The sequence below is a fragment of the Diadema antillarum genome, unplaced genomic scaffold (assembly GCF_040938485.1).
Source record: "Diadema antillarum isolate AM-2024a unplaced genomic scaffold, OU_Dant_1.0 seq00000778_RagTag, whole genome shotgun sequence".
NCBI classification, from domain to species: Eukaryota; Metazoa; Echinodermata; class Echinoidea; order Diadematoida; family Diadematidae; genus Diadema; species Diadema antillarum.
The window spans coordinates 259,026-285,862 of record NW_027271666.1 but is presented as its reverse complement, the minus strand read 5'-3'; the positions used below and the strand labels follow the sequence as shown (position 1 = coordinate 285,862).

The following is a 26,837-nucleotide window of genomic DNA, read 5'->3' as shown; positions in this document are numbered from 1 at the left end:
CCTCCCTGGTTACAATCAGCCTGCTGACTGGATCATTGAGAAAGAGAGAGAGGGGGAGAGAGAGAGAGAGAGAGAGGGAGAGCGAGGGGGAGAGAGGGAGGGAGAGGGGGGAGAGATGGGGGAGGGAGAAGGGGAGAGCAAAATGGAATGACAATAGTTCCGGTCACTACAGTACAGGCATGCTCTGTCTGCATACGCTGAATGTCTACACTCACACACACACACGTACACACACACACGCACCATGGAGCTACATGGCCCATGCCAAAACCAAAACAATCTCCTCCTCTCGCGGTGCCCCCCCCCCCTCCTGTGGCGCTGTGGCGATGACTGATGCTTAGATTAGGCCAGGGTCAAGAAACAGGTGTTTTATATCTTTGACTTTAAGTCATTGATTGCCAAGATATGCACTGGCATTATTTACTGGGGTGTAGCCTCTTCAAACGAGAGATTTGCGTCATGGTATCATATGAAAGCTTATTATAACTGTGGAAATTATTTCCTACAAGCTTTACTTTTTAGTAGGACAATCATATTACACATTTAATTGTCCTTATACATTTTTATGCAAATTTATCTCAAATTAACTGTTATGTTGAACGTATTTCTTTAATCAAATGGAATATCAAACTTCTGCGAAATGTAGAATATTGAACAAGAATGATAATAAAAAAAGAGATTAAGATCATATAATTGGTTATAAACTTTGCACGATGCAGGTCCAATGTGAAATTTCATACCTACTTTTTGGAGTTGCAACTGAAATTAAAGAAATTTTCCGCTGATTCATTTACCTTCCCGTCATGACGTGTAGATGGTCCGGCCGATGGTGTGATTAGTATCAAGACACGTGATCAGGGGTCTTCCTTGGATATTGAATGTCATGTGATCCCACAGAACCAGCCACATCCCGCTATCAATTCATACGTCATCAAAGCTGATGGCGTCACACTCTCCCAGTCGTCTTCTCCTACTACTCGCCTTTCTCCACGGCCTCGTTGGTGCATCGAACTGTCGTGTGAAGGAAGGAACGCCGCGGGACAGACATCGAGTACATCTATCTATTGCCCAAGAGGTAAACAGACACACACAAACTTACACACACATTCACATGCACAAACAAATGTAGCAATCAGAAACGGTTTTCAACTGATTGAATACAATCATAGTGATAGGTTATGAAAACCACTCATATCGCCGTAACTTAATGATTTTTGTATTAAAACATAATTTTGCTCTGGTTTCAATAGGTTTTTCTTTGTCTTTGTCATTGCTCTTCTTGTACTTCGAACTTTCTCGTATCTTTACTGAATCGGAATGCCTATTTGTTTATTTGGATATATACGAACTTATGCATAAACTCCTTTTTTCTTCGAGAAATAGTTTTTTTTTATCAAGCTCTCTTATTTTTTTTGCAAGTTCCCTCCATATTCCTTATCAGCGTGATAAAATCAAACCATTGACAAATCAAAGTGAATTTTTATGAATATCAAATTACGTAGATCATTTGTGTTCATATAATGTGCTTGAAGGTAAAGCTGTTTATGTATTATACTTTTGTTATACTATGTGACCCGCTACAACAAAAGGATTCGAAAGTCGGGGGAAGACATTTTTCCGAAAATGGCATGACATAATTTCCTTACTCTTCTACTTTAATTTGATATATAACACAACTCATAAAAGTGCTCGGTTGCGGAGATATTGGTGAATTTACTAGAGCATGTCGAGTGGTTGAGGAAATCAGTTTCGAGAAAAAACGCCTTCAAAGTTTTCCTTCCAACGCTAACATGGTCAAGGGGAGGCGAGACAGTTTTCACCGCATGACAATAGAAGGTAGGCTCCTAGCGACCTCCGCGATGTTCATTCAAGCTTAGCAAGGATGCCACGCACTGACCAATACGATCACTCCCTCGTTTCTAGGGGCGGAGTCTAGCTGCCGCGCTAAAAAAAAAAAAAAAAAAAAAAAAAAAAAAAAAAATCTTCAGACACATTTCTGTTTAATACGTTGAAAGTTGGAAAATCAAGGCCCAGAAAAAAAAATGATTTTTTTGCCCTTCCTTTGATCATTTAGCTTCGAAATTTCGGCAGATGATAGACAAAACGTTAGACTACAAAATATGCCAAAAACACAAATCTGACAGTTTTGACCAATTTTGATGATGTGACTTCAAACTCGTTTTTCTCGGCTCAGCCGTCAGCGACTTTAGGATCCTTTTGTTGTAGCGGGTCACCTATAGTCTTTAATGATATTTGTATATTTTGCTTCATGGTATTTCACCATCTTGTATACAAATGGTTAATGTTGCTTTGCAGTAATATTGAATTATTAGGATATGGATATAGATAAATGAAAATGGAATGAAAAATGAAAAGAAATAAGTCAAACATTACGCATTGCGCAAAATAGTTACCTTTCAACTCTTCTGATTATAGATAATAATTATTGTGTCTTAGTGTTGACAAGTTGTGTTCCGATGTTTTATGTTTCTCTGTACAGCACCTCCGCCAAATGATGCTATAGAGGTTGATTTCCATGAGTCGGGAAATTTCAGAGAGATTGGAGGTCACGTTGATTTGACTATATCCTGTGATATAGCCTCTCATACTCGACCATTCCCGCCTATTGACCGCTACGTCATCAAGCGAGATCTTCAAACATTGTCGACCTCTAACTCGTTCACCCTATCTCCTCGACCGGACAGCTGCATGAATATCACGTGTATTGGTGGAAATGATATCGGGTCGGCGACATCTGTTAGAACATACTGTCCCAGAAGTAAGACTATTCGTTTCATTGTATGTCATATGACATAAATTTTTACCTATTCACGGTGCTATGTGTTTAGAACTGTCTCCTATGTGCAGTGATACTAGCTTATGCTATCAAGGGTTCACATGTAGCATGTGTAACAAAAAATGTGTGATTTATGCGTGGAATTTCACAGGTATTGGTACAAAAGAAAATCACTGCATTTAGATAGGAATTCGATATATATACGAAACGTGAGGAAGGATAAACGTATGTGATCTTTAAAGTTGAGACATGAGAGCTTTGAATGCTTATCATGGGTGTTCGTATCTCCTCATTTTATGACATATCTTCTATTTCATAATCTGCTTCCCAGTCCAAACCTGAATGTTCCTGATTTTCACGTACACGTTTTCTTTTTTGTTTTGTTTTGTTTTCGTATTATCATTATCACATCACATTATTGCTTTGACGATTGTGTCATTTCTGATAATTATGACGTTATGATTGCTCTCCTTTAAAATGGTTAACAGTTCATTTCTTCTTTTATAACATTCCTCTGTCAAGTAACGATCCCTGCAAGGGCTACGAAGACATGGTCTTACAGAAAACCTCTCTCCTCGTTTTACTTCACCATGCAAACCTTTCAGCAACACAAAACTGTAAATTTCGTTGACAGATCCACCACGTGATCATATCATTGACATTGAGTTCGATTAAAGTTTGGATGACAATGGTCGAGGTATTGTCACCATTTCCTGTCACGTGACCGACATCAATCAACCCTACCCTGCTCTCGAAAGGTATGAGATCAAAGTTGGAAGCGTGACAGTGTCAAACTCGAGCTCGTCATCCTTCACGATATCGCCAAGCCCTCCACGCTGCATGGACGTCACGTGTATTGGAATGAATGAACTTGGTTCGACATCAACAGTGAATGAATTTTGTCCCACAGGTAACAAGTCTTTTGCTATTGACCGGGGTATTAAGCCTGGGGTGCTACATATGAGGAGATTAGCTTTAAGCAGAAAGGGAAATATGTATACATATTCCTAAAGCTTCATTAGCATTATTTGGAGTGATGATTACGTATATCAACATCATTGTATATTGTATTCAGTGAGAATAGTTTCCCATTAATGATTATTTAAAAGCAACCTTTTAACCTCCATACCTACACCTATGGACGATATAGTCTTAATATGTCATTATCTTGATTTAGAGCAGAATATTTTTGACCGAACGAATCAAATACACAATAATTATCAAGATGCTCATATGGATTCCCCGATACTGCAGATATTCTTAACTTAACAAGAGTAAGATGTGTAGATTATCCCTTTTATTCCCGTATAAATAATTTAACATAGAAATATTCAACAGTTTATGTACTCAACTATTAAACCTTAGATTGTTTTCTTGAGGAATGCAAGATGTCCTCAAATGTATGATGTTTTAAACCAAGTTTGATACCAGTGCCAAATTGAAGCTGTGAAGGTGTATAGTTTATTTTGATGCCTGGTGTTTGTATTTGTGACCCGCTACAACAAAATGATCCTAAAGTCGGGCGAGGTCGATTATTTGAAAATTGCATGACTCAATTCCCTAATCTTTCTGCTTTAAATTGATATATAACACGTCTCATAAAAATAATCGGCTGCGGAGATATCGATGTTTAAAAGAGAGCATGTCAAGACGTCTGGGAAATCACTGTTTCGAGAAAAGCGCCCTAAAAGTTCTCCTTGCGACGCAATCACAATCAAGAGACACGCAAGTCAGTATTCACCTCCGGACAATAGAAGTTAAGCCCTAGCAACCCCCGAAATGCTCATTCAAACACAGCGTCGGCGGTTTCCTCACCGACCAATCAGTGACCAGGATGTCAGGAGAAGCGGCTAGGCATAGCGCAACCCGCCCGCACACACCAGTCGACTGGGCAGTGTGCGAGTTTCACGCTTCGGTTAGCGGCAAGCAGCAAACTGACCAATGAGATCACTCTGGTCGTTGTTAGGGGCGGAGCCTATGTGTGGCGCTCAATCCAAATGTTCGAACCAGTTTCTGCTTCGTTGAAACGCCAAAAAAACATGGCCCAGAAAAACGCTATTTTTTGGTCTTTCCTTTCATCATTTTGCTTCAAAATTTCGACAGATGATAGAAGACATGTCAACCTCTAATAATATGTCAAATTCAGAAAATCGTAAGTTTTGACCAATTTTGATGCTCTAACTTCAAACTCGATTTTCACGGCTTCGACCGTGCGCGACTTTAGGACCATTTTGTTGTAGCGGGTCACATTTATTTCTCATGTTTACAACGTAAAGGTATGATACCACTAACAGAGCAGTGGTAGCACTGAAGAGGCTGCCCTGAGTAAATAAGACATTATTATTATTATTATTATTATCATTATTATTATTATTATTATTATCATTATTATTATTGTTATATTGTAACAGATATAGACAGTGTTTGTTTGAATTTCTTCATGATATCTTATTAAGATCCTCCCGGGGAAGACATCATAACTCTACAGATTGAAGAGCAGATAGTCGCGAGCGAGGTTAATCTTGTGATCACGTGTCACATCGAACCACGTGACCAACCCACACCTCCAATCGACTCATACGAGATCTCCGTTGACGGCGAGACGATTTCATCGTCAAGTGTCCCGTCTGCGATCGTGGAATCTCGTCCCAACAAGTGTATGAACATCATGTGTGAAGGAAGGAACAGACGCGGCTCAACGCGTTCAAGGGAGTTATACTGTTTTAGAGGTAAATCCAGAATTTCTACTTAGGATGTTTTGCTGGTGTCATTCATTGTTTCTATCGCTGTCTACTTAAGACATTCAAAATAACAATATGCAAAATGCAGGGGAATTTAATTTGTAGTTTGGCTTTTCCATGATAGGCTGTTAGTTTGTTTGTTTCTAAAAAGCTTTATTGTAAGAATGCATATGAATATTATTCTACTATGATCATAGCTAAGTTTCGATCTCAAATATGACACAATAATTATGCTAGTCTTAGCACGTGATAGGCCTACCTGCACGTGATATTCCAAAAGCATTTATATGAAAGAACGGTGTATGACGTGTGGTGTATCTAAATTCTATCTGAATAAATAGATCTCGTACCTGCGTCATGTCTTGTCTTCCTAACTGTGATATGTGTTTTATCATAGTTTCACCTTCAAATTACATGGTTGCTCTTCATCCTGTACGTGTATTGAATAATAGATGACATAATCGATGTTCAGTTCAACGAGCGCGTGGGAGAGAACAACGGGAAAATCTACACAGTGGTCTGCCATATCGACGAGGAGTACCAGCCGACACCAGGCATCCATACCTTCCTCATCACAGCCGATAACGTCACTCTCTCATCCTCCCGCTCGCCGTCTACTGCCTTCACCCCTCGGGCCGACGGGGGCACCGAAGTCTCCTGTACAGGATGGAACGATTTTGGTTCCACCACTGCAACCAAGACCTTCTGCCCGTCAGGTAAGCCTTGACATAACCCTGAAAGCATATCAATTAAAAGGAAGAAATCCTTTAAATGAAAGCTAGCTGCAGTATTTACCAATCTGTTTCATATTTTGATTTACAAGTACAGTTAAACTCGCCTAAGTCGACGTCGCATAGGCCTATGTCGAATAATCGCGCGAGTCGAAGATTTTAAAAAGTCCCGATTTTTCCCCATTGACTAACGTGTATTAATTTACTCACAAGTCGAATTTTTTAAGTCGAATACTCGCCTAAGTCGATGAAATTCCAAGAACACTTTCACGGAAAAACCATTGAATTCACTGCCTAAGTCGAATAAGATTTACTCAGTATTGTGTAATAAATCACTGTCAAAATCACGAGACGCCATTTTTTGTTTACATACAGTATATTCAAAAAGAAACTTTGCGTTAATAAACATTAACGTTTCATTAACGCAAGCGGTTTCACCTGAATCATTATTAACGCAAACTAACGATCGGGAAAATTAACGTTTGTAGTAACGATGAGTAACGATCCCAAGCGCAAATTAACGATGTTTCGTTGACATTAACGATAGGTAAAGCAAGAACTCACGCGAGATTTTGGTTTCCGTTACCCAGACCTGGTGAAAGGACGACGTAGCCCCTGCCGAGTGTAGCGATCTATGCCTTATAGGGTGACCTATACTTACCGGAGTCTTTTCGCGAATCGAATCACGATTTCGCGAATGATTGATATGCGACCGGGGTCACCAAAAACTCACGCTGGGCCACCAAAAAGAAAAAAAAAAGCCGGATGTTTGCCTTCAGTTTTGGAAATGAACAGCGGTAACAATCGGCTCCATAAGATGCTTGAATAAATGTCAGATGTTTGCTCTTAATTTGGAAATGAATAACGGTAATGTTCAATGTGGATTAAGTGTCTTGCTGAAGGGGAAATATCGGGCACACCGCTCCAGCTCTCGGCTCCAGGGTAGACAACATACATGTACATTATACATGTGTACGCGTGGTGTAACTGTAAGTCGATTTTTTTCGACTTACGCACAAGTCAAAACTCGCCTAAGTCGATGTGTTTTGCTCAGTCCCGAGAAGATCGACTTATGCGAGTTTAACTGTATCTTGAATTCTATAAACGAGGTCCTCTCATTGTTATCTTAATGTGTTCTTTACAATCTGCAGTGGGAAGGCAATAGTTATGGAGATCATCACATCAGTGTCATCCTATTAATATCAAAGGAAAAAAAAAGATTTCTGGATGATATTTGAATATTCCGAGTTTCATCGACACCGTTTGTTTTAACTTTGCTTCCTGGAAGAAAAAAAAAACACTATACGAACTGCAAAGCTGGTAAAGAAATGGAAAGCAAAACAAACACATGCATTAGTCTAAAATGACTTCATTCACTACTTTGAATATTTCGGGTGTCTCTCTTTTAACTCTTTATGTGGCATGGTGGAAACCCCTTGTGTGCCACGTTATTTTCAGACGCGAAGGTAGTCATGCTTTGATAAAGAATTCTGTTTTTCAATTTGTATAACTTCTACAAATTTCTGTTAAGATGGGCATAATAGTAGGCAAAGCTAAAGAGGAATGCAAAGCTTTGTTTCGATATAAATTGTTGAAGAATCTATTTTCAATTTTTCTTTTGAATGACCAGTTGCGCATTACTGTAAAGGCATGGGTTTTGCACATAAAACCGTGATAGAAACTTAGAATGTACGAGGAAATCTAGTAGTGAGCACCACTTGATAGACAATCACCACATAGAATGCAAGCCGTATATGAGAGGAACAAAAGCACGAGAAACGCTTTCATTGTGCCGCGGGATTAGCAGTGATTAGCGATTTATCGATCGGTTTTGGCGGCTGTGTTTGTTGAGCAGAATATGCGAAGTTGGCACGCCGTCGACTGAGTCGGACGTGCGAACGTGGCACATAAAGAGTGAACTGAAACATTCATAAACAAAATGTTACGACAAAAACACACACACAGACATATACACACACACACTAATGAACATGAATGCGCGTGAACAAAGCATTTTTCAATGAAGAGATGTTGGATAATTGGCAGTCCACAAAAAATATCTAGAGTGGTCCACAATCTACAAGAAATGCTTTTTAGTGGACCTCTCATTTCTCATTTTTTACCTTTCAAACATAACTTTGTAACTCCAGTATGCGTGCATATCTTTGTATGTTTGTTGATTACCATTGATTGTTATACTTTGGAATATATCTATGCTTATGCTTGAATTTTTGATCTACCTTGTGTTATGTTTTGTTGAAAGAAAAAAAAGATGAAAATGAAAAATGAGAAATAAATAAATAAATGAATGAATGAATGAAAAAAAAATACTCACAGATTAGAAATACCTTCCATGCGCTTGACGTTGTTCTGTTTTTGCCCAAACGTGGCCTTCAGGCGTTCTTGATCGATGTAAACTTAATATCTGAAGAAGGGGGGTGAGGAAAAAAATATCCTACGATATCATATCAAGTACAGTTGAATTTTTCAAGAAAATTAAATTAGAGTAGAGACAGTGGCTGTGATCGAAAACGACAATTCAATTGTACTCTATTGTCACAACGGTTTGATTCTGCCAGCCTTGTACTCGTCTCCATTTTAAGCATTCCTTTCATGAAGATTTATCATTTTGTTGTTTAAAGACATAAAGTATACCATGAAACAATAGAATATTGAATGACCGTTTATGCATAAAAGTCTCCTTCATCGGATGTTCTTACTCGATCTTTACTATTATTATCCCCACGGTAATCAAGTTAATGAACCCGCACGTTTTGCGTGCGATTAAGATCATTTTACATTTATCAATCTAGCATATTCCGGAATCTTGGTTGATACTGTCTTTCGGACTAGTGAGCATTTTTCTCATTGTCTTTCATAAACTCGTAAAAGCTGTGGAAATAATAGCAGAATTTCAGCGTCAAGGAGCTCTTCAACGATCGTCGACAACTTACGCTCTTCTTGTGGTCGTGTTCTTCCTTTCCGTAATCGTCTGCGTCGCTTACGTCAACAGAAGAAGAACATTCTTCCCCCCGGACGAGGTATTTAAAAGATGATCAGACTACAATGCCACAAGAAAGCACCAACACCCTTCAACTTGCACTTCAAAAGAGTAAAAAAAAAATGTAACAAAAGTGTTGATCAGCAATTTGTCCTCAAGGCGTGCTGAGGATCTTTCATATTAATATAGATGCCGTCTCCATACCTCAGCTTGCATGAAAACGTGACAGTTTGGTCTATAAGGTTTACATGGTTTAATTTCAATTTTGAGTGTGTACCATCGGTTACAGCTCGTTATTTCGAAGGTTCGTTATTCCGAAGGCTCTTTAATCCGAAGATTCGTTATTCCGAAGGTTCATTTTTCCGAATTTCATTTTCGGATTAACGAATCTTCGGAATAACGAACCTTCGGAATAACGCCACAAATTTAATGTTCGGATTAACGAACCGTTTTTCATTTTCGGATTAACGAACCTCTAGGTATAGGGAATTTTTGTGTTTCGAATTAACGACCCTTCGGAATAACGAACCTTCGGAATAGCGAACCTTCGGAATAACGAACAGCACCCGTACCATCAAGTAAATGCGGTCCAATACCAATTTCTAAGTGCAAGGAGCGAAATATAGTCTTAATTCAGTGGAGGTGACATATGTCGTAACCTGTACGACTGTGATGTACATACATGTGCGCGTGTGTGGGTGTGTTTGTGTTTGTGTTTAGATTGAAGGGTAGATTATCAATGCCTGTTTTGTCATATAGATTATGTTCGTATCGGTTTGTAAACATTTAAGAGTTGCTGTGAATGTGACCCCTAAGAAAGTAACGGTTAAAGGGAGGCGAGCCGAGGGGTCTTACGCCAGTAGCGAACATTGTTATTCGCTATATTATATAATATATGTATCTTATATACGATATAATTATAGGATATTAACTTACTTTGATATTACACAATAGCTTGCACCTATAAATGTTATAGTAATGATTGTATAGACAAGATAATGTACATTCCAGACTGAAACTGATTGGTCTTCAAATTCTTTCTTTTCAGGTGCAGAGTTTCGACCAGTAAACGGATTCATCTTGGACTTATGGAATACTCATTTTCTTCCTTTTGAGAGGATGGTTCATTTTCGCCTCGAATGTATATTCATTAATGTGACACTGGATAACCGAAGAGAAAGATTTGATCATAGTTGTGTCTTTACAATAGACTATAGCAATCCTACTTGATCACATATTCATAAAATGCACGAGTGTGCGGTTTTCTGATTTATTATTTTTTTTAATCCACCCAGCCTTGCCAGTCATTAAAAAAGCAATTACAAAATTGTCGAATTCACGCCAAAGAAGACGAAGAAGAAGAAGAAGAAGAAGAAGAAGAAGAAGAAAACATTAAATCACGAACACTTTTTACAGTAGTCATGAACAGTGTAGTCAAATTTATTTTCCATGATCAGATCTGCCATTAGATGTCATATGGGTTAGCTGGCAATTAAAATGCAACGCTACTAAATATCCTTTTAATTGTTCTATTCAATTCTTCCATTTGATTCCAATAAAAAAAAAATCACCGTACAGTCCCTGTTCATACAGTACCCTGCAACTGCAACGAGTTCTGGTTTGTTTGAACTTTTGTCTCAGAGCTGCAAATTGTTGTATTTTCGAATGTAAATCGTATTCACAAATATTTTTTTTAATATCTTTTCCGGTTATAAACGGTACGCAGCTTCGATATCTCGTATCTCGACATGCAGTAATTCATTATTCCAGGACGGTATGAACTTGATATCATACTTAGAACATGTCAAGGTTATTACTTTCAAAGGAAAACATTGTCCTTTTTTATCTGACTTGTGTTATCTCAAGATGTTAGTAAACATTACTTGCTTGGTTCTTTTATTTTTCTCAGTTATAAGTCTAGCTGCGATCATAGCAGCATTAAGTCATCGTATATGCAATTAGCACTAAAACGATCGTTTGTTGTGTTTGTTTTGTTTTGCCACATGACTCATTACTGACTAGTCCTTAAACAAGTTAATGTTCAGACAATATGTGACCCTGCACCTCAAAACAAACAAAAAGTCGCCAGACATGCATTTTTAGTTAAAACCATAATATTCTGAAAGAACAGACTTTAAGCTTTAAAATGATGTATAACTCAAATCAAATGGACTCTCCTAACCTATCTAAATATTGGACAGAAAGCACAAACTCAGGAAAAGTGTGAACTGAGAAAAGAGGCTCTGAAGTACAGTGTCTATTCAAGCGCTTAATCTTTACCAAACCATGCTGGCTGTGCAATGAATGGGACAAAAAACAGGAAGTAAACCACCAGAGTGACAACAATGAAGGGATTATCAGATTAAACTAAGATTAAGCATGCCTGATTAACACATTCTGTCCATAATTAATGCCAACTCTCAAAGCAGTAGCACTATCCTTTCAAAAGATATTAGAGTTGAAAGTGAAGAGTGTGGACAAGGTTTTTCAGAAATGAAAAAGGGATTCTAAAGACGCACCTAATCACACTATTCTACTAAAAATGTTCAAGAAAAACTGCTAAAAAACACACTTTCCTGCCCGTTTTATGATAACAAATTTTAGCATAATGTACAAGAAGACCCGCTCTTTTAGAAAATATGAAAAAGTCAAGTTCGGCTAGGTTGACCCATTTCACTTATTTTCAGTCCTCACGCAAAATCAGTGTGTGCGACTTTATGTTCGTTTTGAGGTGCACGGTCACATATTGCCAAATTACTAATATTTCTACTTTATTATGGTAAGCTAATTGTTTTTTTAACATAAGACACCATTTATCTCTAGTAGCGATAAAATCATGGTATTTGAAAAACATGATTGCACTGTCATAAACGCCAATCATCAAGAGAATAAAACCGTTTTTTTTTCTTTTTTGCACAAAGGGACTCCCATTACTTTCATGTGTTGTAAAGTGTCCATATAATTGTGTGAGGATATTAGATGTGAGACTGTCATTGTAATACCCCCTCCTCATTGTTCCACGAATGAGATTGTGATTGAGAGGAAAGAGTACACTAAGAAAAGAGAAACATGAGAATGCATTGAGAGAACTATATTCACAGAATTGTGTAGGAAATTCTAGTGTAGATGAAATGTAGGTTCACCAAGTTATTAAACGTGATAATCCGAGGTGATCGAGAAATGCAATAAATATTTGCAGACGCACAGACGAACATATCGAACGCACCATCATATTTATTTGAATGAATGAAAGAAATAATTTGTGTGAGAGGATATTAATATTGCCAAGGCACAGAGGGAGAGTGAGCTAGGGAGAGAGTGAGAGTAAAAAGAAGGAGATCAGAAAAGCGAATATTCAGGAGGCAAACGCAATAAAGTGAAATGCGAATAATTATTATTCAGAATACATTGCATACATAGCACATATCCATACACATCATTACAATTGATGTCATTATATATACAATTATTGTATTTAACTTTCGACAAAACATCTCATTGATTTGGCATTTAGGGGAAAAATTATCACTCGAGCTGTCGCACTGGATAATTTCTCTACGTTTTAGTAAAGTCATTAAAGTGCCAAAAAGTCAAGCAATCTACCATGTCTGTACTTTAGTTCTTCCTTCCCTTAGTGTCTATGTGATGAATCAGAAAAATTTCACGAGCATGTCTACCAAGGTGTCCACTACAAGTGCTTTGAATTCAGCAGATTCTTTCTTAGTCCTTGCAAAAAGTACACATAATGAGACATTCAGCGCCATTTGTACAACCTAAATAATGGTAAAGCAAAAAAAAAAATAGTTGTTTAATCTCTAAAAATGTTCCAAACATATAGTCCTAAACAAATAAACAAACAAGCAAACAAACAAACCATCACTGTTGTAACAACGAATTCGATTCATGCGCTGGATCACAATAAATTAACTTTGTAATCACGTACACGTACAATGTAGACTGAAGCGGCTGCCTTTCGGGGTGTTTACGTGTTTGCAGGCATTATGATATAAGACATGAGATTATTTAAAGAGGGAGTATGGTCTGGTTCTGTAATGCTAATTTGCTTGGAAATAATAAATTTGTGGCAATCTTATACCTTACAAAGTAATCATACAATAGTTTCAGGTAAGATATATGATTTGGAGAATTATGAAGATTATGAATACAATATGACTACCAGTGATGATTAGATTTGGTTAAGTTAACATGTACACGTATCGCATTTGTTTCAAATTGGAGGCTTTATTAGAAAGTTACATCTGTTTGAACTGTTCCTATATGTATATGGATTATGTATATATCGTTGAGACAATGTAGATAACAGAAGATGTCGCATGAAACCAGCAGAGTTGTGAAGCTTTCGACCGTGGTCTTCCTCAGCTTTAATATCTGCTAAGCAGACGTTTGAGTTGCCTGAATATCTTGTGGCTGTCTTATTCAGGCAACTCAAACGTCTGCTTAGCAGATATTAAAGCTGAGGAAGACCACGGTCGAAAGCTTCCCAACTCTGCCGGTTTCATGCGACATCTTCTGTTATCTACATTGTCTCAACTATAATTTCACTTAAGATGACAGAGGCGTGCGGTAGGAATATCAGCATCATCACACACACACACACACTATATATATATATATATATATATATATATATACATATATATATACATATATTGTTTATTGCAACATATATTACTTAATACGCTTAATAGAGACATTTATGAATGTGATGTTATAATACGCCATAAAGTATTGTGAATTTAATACTATCATCATTCTACAGTATACACTATAAACAGTATAATTAATAAATATGTATACATATAAATTATGTCTTCTGAAATTCAATTATGTGTAACATAATGTTGCTTTTCCTAACCCTAACATTCACCTCGAAAGAACAGTGTAAGGGATTGTACGTAGCCCCAAATTTCATTTATTGGTGGGCGACTCGCTTGCCCTAAGATTTCCTTTGCAATTAAAGTAGAACAACTCATATATTGAAAGATATTATTCTGAAGGGTGAAGGCTTGTAGAGGGAGACAAATTGAAGAAACTCCCAGCTGAACTCATATATTTTTCAAATAGTAAGACGAAAGTTTAGAGAACATGGCAAAAGGGAAATAATCTAATTGATGTTTCAGGCGTCATAAGTGTTTTCTCGTGGTGACGGACCACGTAATTTAGATATTTGGTAAAGACGGAAAATAAATTGGAATCCATGACGAACGTGTGATTATTCAAAAATGCAGTGTGATGTAGCACCCGACCACTGGAAGACGAAATAAAACTGCATAACGAATAGTTGTGCATTTGGAGTTTAAAAGGGTGAACCAGTGTTCTAACGAATAAAGCAATACATATGATATATTACCTGAATAGTATGCCATTGTTGTTTAGCAGGTTTTTTTTTTCTCAGTAAAATACAAAGAATATACATTTTTTTTTGTTACGAATAAACTATTCACTTCATTTTCATAACCTCTTGGATTCATTCTGTTTTGATTAAGAGCTTTCATCAGAAGGTGTGATAACCATCAAGTTTCACGATCAATCGGACCCTGACGTTGAGCCTGGTCTTATCATTGAGTGTCACGTGACTCCTTACGACCAATCATCTCCACCCATCACAATGTATGAGATAGTTGTTGATGGCGTCGAGCTATCAAGATCGTCTTCACCTCAAACTCGTCTTTCTCCTCTTCCCCGCTGGTGTGTGGACGTGTCGTGTAAAGGAAGCAACGGACTGAGAAATACGACGACAACGTCCATCTACTGTCCCAAACGTAACTACTCTGTCTATTTCCAAGTGCTCTCTATAATTCAGATGAAGGTTTCTGGACAATGCTGTTATTGTTGTTATGTGCAGGTAGAAGGGTGCGTGAAGAAGTGATTAACTGTACTACAATATGAGTCTTGAATTCGAACACTTTTTCCGTAGTCTTCATTTTTTATTCATTGGTCCATATTCCACATTTTCGTACAACATACTAGTCAACTTGAGATGAAATTAAACAAATATATTAGGACATATGAGTAACGTGTAATATAAGGAACCTACTAAAAAGCAAAAGCTTGCAGGATGTATGCTTCGTAAAAATAACAACAGCTTACTATAATGTGTCAATGACGAAAAATTACGAAACATGCAAGAATGCAATATTTCGAGAATGTAATGAATATAAAGAATGAACACAAAATTATACAATGTTCATAATCAAACATCCGTTGCTAAATAAAGGAGCAATTCAATAACAAAAATTATAATATCCCGAGTTAGGCATCATTGTGAGTACGCAGAGATATTTCATGTGATCATAATAGACACGTGAGATTAAAGAAAGTGACTTTCAGATTATGCGTACAGGAACTAAAAGAAGTTCTCTGCTTCTATGAGTTCGTCAGGAAAGCCATTGACATTACTGGTAACAATGGTATGATTTTGTCACGTTTTAGTGCAGGTATTGGCTAAAGTCTTTTGATATTTATACAAGAATCTTACGAAACCTTTACTTGACTGATCACCATACATGGATAGATGCACCTGTAATAGACGCCCTGTCAATCAGACTTCAGGAACAACAGGACGCCAACTATCCTGGAGGAAACCTTTTGATCACGTGTCAACTGAAACCACGTGATCAGCCTTACCCTCCCATCCACATATTCATCATAAAGGTAGACCAGGAGATAGTTTCGTCGTCAGAGGTCCCTTCCTTTATCATAGCACCTCGTCCAGACAGGTGTAAACAAGTGACTTGCCTTGGTCAAAATGAAGTTGGCTCTACATCGGTTGAAAAGACATACTGTCCTACAGATGAAGGTAAGGACCAAAACAGCCTTGTTCATATCCATTTTCATAATTGAAGACATAAGAGCAAAATAAGATTGGAAAAATGAAACATCATTCTGGGTCATCAGTGCATCTGTAGAAGTCGTGAAATTGCCTATGAGTATTAGTATATGAGTATAGAGGCATTTGAACTAGTGTTTACCAGTTTTACCTCTTCGGTCGTCGCCAAATGAAGTTTGAGCTAAGGTGTGTGATTAAAAAAAAAAAAAACTTCATGAGGGTCAACAGAAAATGGCGCTATTAAGCTTACTTTTAAATGAAACATTTGACGTTGAATTTGAAAGTGATTACAATCCATGTATATGTTAGGACACATTACCCGATCAGTTTTGTATAACTGTGACTTCTCCCATTTCAGTTCCGACAGATATACACGAAATCATCTCCATCGTGACGCACGATCGAGAGAGTGAAAACAAACTGACGATCACGTGCCACACTGACCCGGGAGACATTTTCGACACTTTCGATATTGTAATCGACGGTGAGGTACTGTCTTCGTCATGGCATCCTACCGTCGTACTGTCACCTCGTCCTCACAAGTGCGTAAATGTCATGTGTAACGGAAGCAACGTACGCAGCTGGAGTACTTCACTCGATCTGATATGTCCAGGAGGTATAATGAGCTTTGGTTTAAAGATTCAAATAACAGAAAGCTGTAGCCGTAATCCATAAAGCAGGCTTCTAAGGCTGTATATCAAGAGCGATGCTATCAAGGTCGCGTCGGATTTTCTTTGCGTACATAAAGAGACAAAAGAACGCATTCCAAGTCATTTGAAATAATCAACTTTAAATTCAATCTAGTTTCTCTCTTCTTCTTCCTTTTCAGTGTTTCTAACACGGGACATCTGAAGCATGAAATGTAGCGCTCACTTCGAATTTACGCATTGCTGAAATCGGCAATCTGACCACCCTGTTCTTGCCCGATATCAGTTTAGAGATCAAAAAGTCATAATGACGATATAAAAAGGATGTATCTTTCGGTTTACTTAGTTATATAAATCATTCACAGGTTGACCTGTATAGAGAAAAAGATATGCATATGAGTAAATTGTTTTACAATGGGCTTTAGAATCTCTGTAATCTGATTGGTCAATTGTCATGCATTGATTTTTACTGATCAACACTGAGCCGTGCGTCCGGTAAAATCCGTCCGCATGGCTCAAGTCTTGTATAATAGTGTTTAGTAGGTGTACCGGACGCATGATGGGGAATATGTTTTTTTTTTTTTTCATGAATTCACGGATCCATTCTATAACACAAATGATGCAAAGGCCTCTCTCGTGGATCATTGAGAATTGGACGCTCTTGTTTAACTTTGGAACAGTCTGAAATCCACTCACTGCACTCGTGGGTTTAAACAGTTCCAAAGTTTAACTCGCGCATCCAATTCTCACCGATGCACTCTGTCCTGTGCATCATTTCTATACTGGCCCCATGTGTATCACTGTAAATGAGAGGTAAACAAACAAACAGACAAACAAAAACAACAGACAAAATAAAATATCACCGTAAAATTATGCCTTCATGCACCGTGTGTTGCCTCCCAACAGATAGGTTTTGTCCAGAGATGGAAACTGTAGAAGGAGTCTTGCACCAGGAATCCACCACTGCTGCATTGTTAACAATCGCCTTCATCTTATCAGTGGCGGTGTGTGTTGCTGAAGTCATCAGGCGAAAACAACTCTCTTCTCCCACCGAGGTGATTGTGGATCGATTAGTTGATATAAATATATATTTCTACATAATAATGATAGATATTGTTATATGTAATATATCATTCATACTATAATTTGATGGCTGTCATTTTTCACAGGAGGCATGGCACAGTATAATATGTTTTGTTTTCAGTCGTAATATATTAGTTTTCTCCTCATTACAATAAACTTGTGTCATGATTCCGTGTGTCTTACAATAATCCATACAAGTCACAGCACGTGATTATATTTCATTCACAGGATTTTCTTTATTCATTTGATTGATTTTGTAAAACTATGCATATCTAAATGTTTTTCTCTAATTCCATTTTTTTTTGTTGGAAATAAACATGAAATAAGATAAATGAAATGATATGTTATGAAACGGCAAATGAAATAACAGAAAACTGATCGTTTTATTAAACGAGTGTATTTCCAATATTAGCCATACCAAGGAGTGTCCTTACTAAGCATTTGCAATAAACATGTGAATACGTCAGCAATTAAGATGTTTAACTCTGTCTGTCTTTGCAGTTATCAATCACAGACGAGACATTATAATCTAAGGTAAGAATGACTGGAGAGGCTGACCAAGCGGCCAGTAACACAGTGACTAGAGACTTAACTCACCGCAAGACAGCCAGGAAGAGCCTCAGCATGCACGACGATGTCCCGCGCTGAGTTGCTTTTAGATTGAGTATAGAGCAAAAAGGGAACTTTCGAGAGTGGGCGGAGAACATTCACAACAACGTGGTGTAAGCTAAGCATCCTTGCAGACCGGCCAGCCAACCATATAAAACGTAAAGCTATTCAAGAAAGAAATGAGAACCCAGATACGTCTTCAAAGCACCGTCACAATAACCCGCAGGCATATTCAAATTTGTAAATACACGTGTATCTGTAAATCAGCATCACGCTATAAACGAACAGCCACATTTGTCCATTTTGGAGATGTGTTATCACCATTCATTCATTACTTATCATCATTGCTGGGTAATCAGCTTAGGCTAATTTCTAACCCAACTGTCAGAATAAGTGGAATATGAATCCAAATGAATTAGTGCGTGATGCTGAACTGTTGACACGATGAATATCTTACTTGCACAGAACATCCTCACAAGTCACACTTTAGTAAACAGACACGCAATGTAAATCAAAAGAGATTACAATAAATGAGATGATTGTTGTTGAAGTTCTTATCATGATTAGATTAATTACGCATGATTCATTTCTTGTGAGCGTATATTTTCAAAACGGCCTCCTCAAAGAAAAGCTTGTGTTTAAGATTCATTGATTTATTTCATAACTAAAGAAGTAAATCGCGTTTTGCTTCACTGTAAAGGTTTGAGTTACTACATGACCTACTTGACCAACTCTTAAGAATCCATCAATTCAATGTTGTTGAAGTAAAAGAACAAACAAGCAAAATGCAAACAAACAAATGCACAGAACATGTAAGTCATATAGATATAATTATGTATCAATTTGTTTAAAGCTGAGATAAAGGTAGTACGCAAATAGCAGCAGGATACTGTTATCTAAAGATAATTACAAGAAAGTTTTTGAACACCAATCTAATTTACCTCTACTCCTCACTTTGCTCTTAAAAGTCTGTCCGTTTAAAAGTTTACCTTATGCAGGTTTTTATATATCATGACCTTCATCATTGAAAAATATTAAAGCTTCTTATTTTCCATTGTAAATTGCAGTTGTTTTCTTATTTTCGTGTGTTACGCTGTTGTGAGAAATTGCTGTATCAGCCAACTCAGTAAAAGACTGACTTTTAATGAAATATGTTTTGACGGGTTAATTACCTGTCCTCAAACTGTCTTAATATGGCGTTTTATTTGTAATCACACAAAGATATACGCAAAAATATGTATATGGTAACGTAATACGTTGTATGTGTATACTATAAATGTGTGCGTGTGTGTGAGTGTAAGTTTATAATAAGTAGAATATTCTGTTCTTGTAATCAGCAATCTTTTGCTGTTACACGTTGCCAAATGCACCTCGATATGTAATGCTTCCGAAATTAGGGCTACCCAAGAAGTTGGCAGAAGTATAATGGGGTACATAACAATGTACAGCGATAATACAGACACTAATACATCAGATCAAATATATGTAATAAATTAAAGCTACTTACTTTGCATTGTTTATTGCAATAATTGTTGTGAAGCTTCATCCTACTGAAAAAGAAAAACAATTGAAAGTCCAAAAAAAAAAACACACACACACACCCACGTATTGAAAACATTGAGTGTCTTGTTTATCTATCAGAACAAGGTGACACAACGAATGTGGGGTATAGCTATCACAGAGGATTACTTTTTTTTTATCTGCTGGAAAAATAAAGCAATAAGCCAATTTTTCGGTAGTTAATTGATTTGTCGGGAATTCACCAGGAGCTCTTGTTTCCGAGCAGAATGCATATTCGTAGAAAGTTACTAAAGCGTGGCCTATTCGTTGCCGAAGAGGGCGTGTTACCAAATCCTACTTTTGAAATAAGCTTTTCTCCCTCTCTTTCTCACTCTTTTTTAAAAACTCCATTCTTGTGTTGATCTGTGTTTTTCGATGTTTCCTGTTACACATTAGCAGATTTGAAATTTCATGTTTGGCACACCTCTCCTTCTTTTTCTTCTCCTCCTTCCGCTTACAGCTGTTCTTGTTCTTGTTCTTGTGCAAACATCGTTGTGATTCTTCTCTGTTATTGCTTGCAGTGCAATGAAAGAAAATGATATGAAGCAAGAAAAGACACTGAAGTGATTTGAAATTCTGAAATAAAGGAAAAATAAACAAGCAGGGATAGTTATGATTTTTTTTTATACTTTCACCTTCTGGTTTGTCTCTTTGGGGAATACATGTCAACAGGAATCTAGGGGAACCCACACAAAATCTTTTAGAACTAAATAATCTCGTATTTTAATGATGTATAAAGCATATATCTCAACCTATTCGTAAGGCATTAAATGTGAAATTTCCCAACAACCAGTGCATTAATAGCGACGTGTTTGTTTGTGACCAGAGGTTCTACATTTTTTTTTGTCAGCATAAGAAATTGGTTATTTTGTGTATGTGTGTGTGTGTGTGTGTGTGTGTGTGTGTGTGTGTGTATGTGTGTGTGTGTGGCGTGTTTAGGTCCTTTCTGTTGTGTGCTACAGTGCCCCTACTGCTGTTGAAATTTTTGTAAGAGATATCGCACATCAATATTCTCACTTGCCATGACATAACATACACTGCCAACATCTCTTATTACAACGTAACTGAAGAAAGACGTTATTTGGCGTTTGTGTCATATTCATATTGATTTTAAGACGTAAGTGACCGGTGTCCAATGTCGTGTCTTCTGGGAGTGGAGTGTCACAATAACACTAATGAGGAAGTATAGTTCTCGCCTCACTCTTCATAAGCTTGCTTTCCAAACAAATGCAATTATATCACCCAGGATATAACTTTGTCCACTTGTCAGTGCATGGGGTATGCAGCTGGGAGAGGTAGCTAGGGCATTGCCTTGTTCAAATTCATATGGTTGTATGGGACCAATGCAACTATCTAGAATTAAAAAAAAAGAGATGTTTATTTGTTTGTTTTTAATTTCTTATTGTTCCATATTCCACACTTCAACAACTAAACAATAAACATAACCAAAAAAAAAATGCATGGATGAATTGTCAAATACAGCATTTAAGACGATTAAACATGTGAAATATGAGAAATCTACCTGTGGGTTTCGCGCTAGGCGGTCACATATTATGGACCAGAAAATTATAGGGGAAATAATGTTACAATAATTCATCTTTTCATAGAGCGATGTATGTACAAGATATCACAAGAATCGAAAATAAGACATTTCCAATGATGGGAACAACATGTTATCGAATCTGTCCAGCGCCTATCACAATAGATACTTAATGGCTCAAGAGCTGAAATAACATCTCAGACATAGACATATAGTAACGTAGTTCTATGCCACACAACCGAAGACTGGTGATTTTGATAATAAAGAATATTATATAGGTAGCTTGTCTTGTGGGCGAGGAATCGTTTTGAGACTCAGTTCAGGGACAGCAGCCCGAGACGATGGAGACATTTTGATTGAAAAAAGCATACCTGTATAGTACGTATTAGAAAGACCGTATGGTCATGGTTTGTGTAAATATCATGTCACAATGATAAAGTGAAAGAGAAAGACTGGATATAGGGGTATTCCTGTGATATTATATGAATCCATTTCTCTCTGAATCCATGTATTATATATTGTATACGTATGTGACAAAGAGAAAGAGAGAGAGAGAGAGAGAGAGAGAGCTAATGATAATGATATGGAAGATGTGTTTCGACATTTCAAGTGCACCTTCAGTAACTCTTTCGAAATAATTCGAGTAATTCTTTCGAGGTAATTCGGGCAATTTTTTTCGAGTGTTTACACTTTAATGCATTGCTATCACAAAGCGGGCAAATGAGCTGAAAAAAAAAAACATTTCTAAAAGTGAACTATTTCACGATAATGTTTAAAGTACGTCAACTTATTATACTCAAAGACAATCTTAGATTGCATTTGATCATCGTCAAGTACCTCTGAACTTTAATAGTCATACATCTTTTCGAAATTACATTATTCATATTTCAAATCGGAGGTATGAAATCCTTAACGGTCTGCTTGTTATTGGTTTTGCAACAAAATGCTGTGTCTTGACTCACATCCTGTCACGTGACTTTTATGTGTTAATCTTTACGAGTGTTATCATTGAAACACTACCCTGTATTTCTCCTTAGTATCTAGTTACATGCCGTAACATCTAATTTCCCCAAACCGCTTGCACATACGAGACTTCTCGTTATCAAAGGATCTTCATACAGTTATAGGGTCTACGATTCAAGTTGGACATTTTTCTGTTAAACATTACAAAAGTGAACTTGTGAAAATTAGCTGCGAAGTCACATATATAGAGAAATGTGCACGCATTATTCGTTTCTAGTCCTTGTAGTCGACCGAAATAGAATTCGTATGGTGATATCAAATTTAAGATACTTCATTTGTGAAGAAATCACACTGAGAAGTAATGGAGTTTAGGTTTTTCATTCTTTTTCTCATTATTCTATATCGAAGGCAAAACAGTGGTAGTGCAAGAAACGTGCATAATGTTTAATCCCCGAGTGTCACCACACCCTCCCAAAAAAGCCCCCAACATTAAGTCCTTCATAATGAGAGTCGTTCGTTACAATATTACTATAAAGTGACCCTGCACCACAAAACCAACAAAAAGTTGCCAGATACGGATTTTCAATTAAGGGCAGTTTCTGAAAGAGCAGACTCTAAGCTTTAAAATGATGTATAAGTCAATCCAAATGGATTCTCCTAACCCATATGAATATTGAAAAGAAAGCCCACACTCTGGAAAAGTTTGAACTGAGAAAAGAGGCTATGGAGTGCAGAGTCTATATTCAAGCGCAACCTGTGCCGTGAATGGGACAAAAACATGATGTAAACCACTGTATATAGTAACAACGATGAAGGGATTATCAGATTAAGCTGAAATTGAGCATGCTCTATAAACACATTCGGTTCATGATAAATGCAAACTTTTAGAGCATCATCATCATCCTTTCAAAAGAGTTGAAAGTGAAGAGTGTGCAAAGGATTTTCAAGAAATGAAAATCGGCCTCAAAGAAAAACCTGATCATACTATAACTCTACCAAAAAAAAAAAGGGGGGGGGTGTAGAAAACCTGCTGTAAAGGCACTTTCCCATCAAATTTATGATCCCAAACTCAAGAGTAATGTAGGAAAAAAATAGCTCTTTCAGAAATATGGAAAACTCAACATTGACTTGGTTGACCCGTTTCACCTTTCTGGAGTCCTCACGTAAAATCAAGGGGTGCGACTTTTTGTTTGTTTTGTGATGCACGGTCACATAATACAATACAATTAATCACAAAATATGAGATGTGCAATGACCCTCTCTGAAGCCATATTCATCGCAGATTTCTGAAGAAATAAGCAAGGTTATAAAACATGTTTTATAAAATAAATTGTGGGAGCTGACATAGGACGGAAGGAAGGGAGCAAGTCCACAGATCTCTTCTTAAATACAGGAGTGATACATGCGATTTTGACCTCTTCTTGAAAACTGTTTTCTTTGGGATTCTTCTACTATTTTTTGTATCATATATTTTTCAAACATTATCATAAGTGTCCAACCTATCCCGCTTTTGCAAAAGGTGTGACGTAATATAGGTCCATTCTATCTTTTTGTTCCTGGTGTTGTTATAGGGCAGTTTCGTAGCAAAGTTCAGTGCGCAAGAATCTTCAAATAATACTGAAGGAGGCAGAATTAACCAAAAGAAGAAAAAGAAGAAGGAAAAAAAGAAGAAGACGAAGAAGAAGAAAAAGAAGAAGAAGAAAATGAAGAAGAAGAAAAAAAAAGTTCGCAGACGGGCCAGCTTAATAGCAACACGTGAGTTTTTTTTTTTTTTCAAATCTATAGAATTTCCGCTAAGGGACAGGATAATGAAATATATATATACAACACACTTCTTTGAAAAAAGTCATACATTCATATTGGATACAATAATTAGAAATGACGAAAGCTGACCTCGTGCAATTTTCTTGATTGGAAAGGTTTTTTTTTTTTGTTTTGTTTTTTTTGTTCTATTTCGCAATGGTGGTCTTACAAGGTTGTATTTTGTTTGAACCATTCTCTTATTACGGCCAGGAAGGACCTACAAGTAGACACGCCCGACACATAACGCTTGGCGATTATCATAGGCGGAGTGATATCTCTGTCCGAGGCTGTGCACTGTCCTCTGCTTCCGTGTCCGTCGTGAGGCCAATTTCAATATAAATGATCCAGAGATTCACAGGAGTACGGCATCGAAAGCACATGTTCTGACTAATAGCATCTCTTTCTTGGTAAGAATACTTCATGTGCAACGTAGCTAGATTAACATTGCCTGATGATACACACTTCCGCGTGATTTGCAATGATACCAATAGAAACTTTTTTGAATCATGCTTTTCTTACGTAGCTTATATTTTCATACTTTTCATTAATATATATATATACATATATATATAAGATGTATATATATATATATCACCTCATCACGCATGCATTCAATGTTCTTGCAGATTTGGACACTAAATTGGAGGTCGACATGGCTGTGATTATGATCACGTGTTGGATGTTGCTGTTCTTGGTGCATTCCTGTGGTAAGATAGCCTTCCCCTAATATAATATCTTTTATCATAAGGTGCGTTTGTGTATTAATCAGCGCCTCAAAAAGAATGCTTCTCATATCAATTCAAAAGAGACACATTGTTTTTCAAAGCATGACCATGACACAATTAGAAAAAAAAAATGTTCAACTCATGCGTTTGTCTCTTTCCATATTTGAATAAATTATCAAATAATTTGTAAGCTGACATGACAAATCATATTTAGGCTCATGTCTACAAAGTTTTATTCACGATGGTCTGATATCAAACATGAAATAAATAAAGCTGCGATCCCCTGCCATTTCTTATGTCACTTTGTTTGAATCTTGCTCTACAGTCGCCGTGACTTTCACCGTACCGAGTACCCTGACGGCTAACCGCCAAGTCACTGCGCGGTGTACGGAGAGTGGAGCGCTCGAGTCACAGACAGCGAGCTGGTTCTTGGACGGCGTCCAGATCACTGAGGGCGTGGTCACAAATAGCAATCAGGCTCGACAAGACAAAGGATGGGGTTACCAGGGGAATGTTCAATCGGCTCGGTCTACGGATACATACCGCTCCACTGCTACCCATTATTTAGGCTGACCGGAAAAAATAGAATAACGTTTCGAAATGCAAGCTCAGTATAATACTTAGAACAATATAATACTCATCTGCCGTTATACGCATAGCTCATCTTCTGCAAAGGATATATAACCAGGTAATTGTCTGTAGAAAAGGCCTGCCTACTAGGGAGGATTTCTGCCCAGTCAACCTGTCTTACAATTAGAAGGATGGTTACAACCTTGACATGTTTTGATTTATCCTTTTATATATATCTTAGGAAGCTTAATGGTGCCGAGACAGCACCGTTGCTTGATGATAAGAGTAACAATTCACCAAACAGTGACTACACATGAACAATTTGGAATATTGGTTGATTTGGTAAAAGATCTGTCTGGGAGTTAAATAATCTAATGGATTTCCGGTTATGCTGTAAGTATAACAATTAGAATACTGATAAACATAACAAAACATGTTCATGTATGGGCAGTGACAAAACAGAGAAGACAGAGACAGGCTAGGCCCTATTACACACCTCTAGACAAACAATCAATGTCAAAAGACTTACTGAACGAGGAAGTCTTATGAGCGACAATGAAGACGGAAGTGACCTTTGTGTCATAAAACGCAAGTACCACAAAAAACTCCCGTTATTTCAATCCCTGGGAATGATATCGTTTTAAATGTATCCCAAACACAGACTCCTGTGTCTCGTGAAACTAGTCATCAAATTTAAAAGTATATATGGACAATTATTTGGGGAAGAAAATGCTGTTTCTCTGGTCATGTTGGAGAAGCTTTTGAAAACACCTCAGGCAGAAAATGCAAGCGTTGAATCGGATTCGTTACGACTGGTTAGGAAGGATGGAGTAAACAGGAAGACAAAGACTGACACAATACGATTACCTCAACAATTTAAAGGATACAGTTAAGGTTAAGTACGATGAATCTTTAGCTGCGGCAGACACTCCATTTGCAGAAAACAAGCTTTGGTTTATTTCAAGAAAGCCGGATATTTCTGCCATTCCACTCCAAACGGAAATGACAATATTTTGGTAGAGGTCGTCGTACTTGGAGTCATTTCTTCACTTATCATGTCAGATCTATTCCATGTTGATGACGATCGTAAAAAAAAAGTTAGGATGACATCATTTTGAAATACAAATTGTTCATTTATGTTCCCACGACGACGGAAGTAAAGTTTGATAGCACATAACGGTGAGACGTAAAAAAAACGCTTTAATTGCACGAAAATT

General features: G+C 37.3%; 2 long non-coding RNA genes across 2 annotated transcripts; both read left to right on the top strand.

Annotated features, from left to right (window-relative positions):
• Window positions 1-3,437: 3,437 nt before the first annotated feature.
• Window positions 3,438-6,056, top strand: LOC139738980 (uncharacterized). Its single transcript, XR_011711490.1, has 3 exons — window positions 3,438-3,707; window positions 5,254-5,526; window positions 5,991-6,056. It is a non-coding gene; the product is annotated as an uncharacterized lncRNA (long non-coding RNA).
• An 18,614-nt stretch (window positions 6,057-24,670) lies between these two features.
• On the top strand, window positions 24,671-25,503 carry LOC139738979 (uncharacterized). Its single transcript, XR_011711489.1, has 3 exons — window positions 24,671-24,732; window positions 24,952-25,032; window positions 25,376-25,503. It is a non-coding gene; the product is annotated as an uncharacterized lncRNA (long non-coding RNA).
• Window positions 25,504-26,837: the final 1,334 nt, after the last annotated feature.